This window comes from Somniosus microcephalus, chromosome 26 (genome assembly GCF_052327205.1).
Source record: "Somniosus microcephalus isolate GS21.2 chromosome 26, FLI_Smic_1.0, whole genome shotgun sequence".
NCBI classification, from domain to species: domain Eukaryota; kingdom Metazoa; phylum Chordata; class Chondrichthyes; order Squaliformes; family Somniosidae; genus Somniosus; species Somniosus microcephalus.
The window spans coordinates 29,708,702-29,711,734 of record NC_141012.1 but is presented as its reverse complement, the minus strand read 5'-3'; positions in this window follow the sequence as shown (position 1 = coordinate 29,711,734).

Here is a 3,033-nt window from a genome sequence, read left to right as displayed (position 1 = left end):
AATAAATACTGGCAGTCTGGTTTATACATAACAAACATAATTGCAATAGGCACGCAATCAAACAATCTAACCTTTTTCCTCCACATGTTAATCTTGTGAATTCTGGATAGCATTCTATGGCCGCGATTTTGCAAGCACTCAGAGGATGGGTTCGGAGGCGGTTCAGCTGTAAAATTCGAAATGATTGCCAGCGAGTTGCGAACCCGCCTCCATTAAGTTTCCAAAGTGTCGGGGGTCTGCGATTTCCGAACAGACCCAACACCAAGCGGCGGTGGAGGCAGCTAAGTTAGTTAACTGCTATTTTGCCAGCCTTTTTCTATTTTCCCACATTTTTAATGGGGTTCCCGTCGTTTGGAAATCACGTCAGGTAAGTAGGTTGGGTTCTCTATGGGGGAAAAATTCAGTTGGTTGCGCCTCCCATTCGCGCCTTAAGAGGGCACTAACGGGACGCAACGCAACTAGCGCTCGGGCGTGGCACTGCCCACGCCTCCCGCAAAATTCAGCGGGAGGTTAGGGGTGGCGCTAACCAGTAGTGTCCTGCGGCGCTGGCGATGACGTCATTGGCGTGCGCAGCGCCCCGCTCACGCCCTGGCCACGATCTTCGGGGTCAGGGGGGCGTGCCTGCGGCCGGGGAGGCGCAATTTAAAGGTGAGGTGCGGGGCGGCCATTTTTGTTGCTGGCCGCTTGCCGGCACCTGCCTGCGCTCCCGTCCCAGACCTCCTGAAACGCCCCCCCCCACCCACCCCCCCCGTGGAGTGCTGGCTGCGCCCCAAGAGCCCAGCACTTCTCAAGTGCCGGGCTCTTTTGCCAGCACTCCCGATCTGGGCCCCAGGTCGCGCTGCACAAGGCTCCTCCCCTTTAAGAAGGGGAGGAAAGCCTGCAATACCGCAGCACGACGTGCCACAGCGTGTGGCGCTGCGGCACATAACGCCACAATATTTACTCAGCGCCCCAAGAGGGATGCGGGGTGCTTCCAGTAGCGCCCCGCTTCCCTCTTGGGGCGCAGCCACTCAATTTCCAACGCGGGGACGCTAATTTTTCCGGGGCACTACTTTTAGGGCCCCGGCGAAGTTAGCACCCCGCTACTCAATTTTTAGCCCTATGTCTCCCCATTGTTGTGAATAGGTGACAGCTGCAAAAGTGGAAGCAAGCTACCATTTCACAGCTGGTCACTTTCCAATGTCAGAAGCTTGAGCCTTCAGGACTTGGAAGATACTTTTGAGCTGTATGCAGTTTGGAAGTGTTTGGAGTAAGCTCTCTATCCCCTGTCACCTCCTTGAAGAAAGCTCCCTCACCATTGACAGATCGCTTCAGCTGCCATCTCTTGCAACAACATCGGTGCCCTTGAACAAATCTCACCTTGATCCTCTGAATCCCTCCACCATCAGCCCCAACACCAACCTTCTCCGCAATCACCTGATGCTGCACAGGACACAGAGCATCATCACCCAAGCACACTGCTGCCAGAGATGGCCAGATTTACTTCACTTGACGCTGTACACCCTGGCTGCCAGGTTAACACCACTCCAACCCAACACCATAAAGCATCCCTACAAAGACCAAGCCATTCCTTTCACACTCATCACCATTGCGGGGGGTATGTCTCACCGTTATGCCTCGCCATTCACTGCAACTCACTATGACTCTGCCTTATTGTATAGATTTGTGCTCACCTTTGGAAAAGTGTTGAAAATAAAGATTTCAATGTTTGACAACACATTAACAGAAAATTTACATGATCATTGCATAAGACACCTTGTGCCTACCCTTCTGTGTTATTAGTTGGAATGATTGAACTAGGATGAGGGCGAGTGTGAGAGGTGGCTAGTGAGATTGGGAAGTGATAATGTAGATAGAGAGGGATGGGTGGAGGTGCAAGGTAAGTTGGTGTGAGTAAGGATGTGCAGGAGTAGAGTAGGGAAGGCAGAGTGATGGGATGAGTGGCACAGCAGGATAAGGTTGAGTGTGGATTTGCAGTAATGTTTCGTGATCTACTGAGATCATTGAAAGGTTTGCACCACTGCAGCCTGGTCCTCCTGACCACATCCCTGCTTGTGTCCTCCTGTGCAATGTGCAACCAATGTGCCTTGGTGTCCTGGGGAGCTCTCTTCCATCCATGTAAAGGGAAGAGAATCTCCCTGCGTGCTGTGACTCCCTCTATAAGCACATGGAGGGAGTCATGCGTGAGCCTGGGTGCAGCTGTGCACCTTTGTGCAGGGATTGTCAGTGTTTTCAGCACCTCAATGCTGTAGAACACGGACAGCTTAACTGTCAAAATGAATGTGGCCATGGCCCCTTAAGGAAACCTGCCGATGACGCGTCATCAAATGACGTCATCAGACCTGCTTCCTTTTAATTGGCCGGGAACCCCGCAGGACGGGCTTAACCAGCCCTATTAACGGAAAATCCTTTTTACAGAGCGGCTGCAGCCGGGAGTGGCACCGGAACCCACCAACTACCTCTCCCACCGCGATCCCGCCTCCGCTGGGAAAATCCAACCCTAAGAGTGCACTCCATCTGTACAAATGGTTTGATTTTGCAAAATCTTAAAAGCCTATTGGAGTAGTTTGGAGAGGCTGCTTTTCTGAGTAAGATTGGCTTGGCCTTCCATTGCAGTGCAGAGGGCTGACAGCTTGAAAATGGAGAGAGCCATGTGTTGAGCAACAAGCACGCTCCTTCAACCTGTGAAAATTGGATTGTTTGCCATTTTCAGGTACTTCCACTAGTGGTTATACACCATATCCCTGGTGCTCCAACAGTGAGGGAACGAGTCCCTAACAATCCAGTGGAAAAGGATATGGCATCCATTTTTCTCTGGCCATCCAGAGGTACATATTGGAGTGCCCTCATAAGTTAGCTAAGGGTACATAAGAGTTCCGTGGGATCTTTTATGTCCATCTGAGAGGGTAAACTGGGCCTTGGTTTAACATTTCATCCAAAAGACGCCACCCCCAACAATGTAGCATTCCCTTAGTACTACACTGAAGTGTCAGCCTAGATTGCGTGTTCAAGTCCTGGAGTGGCACTTGAACC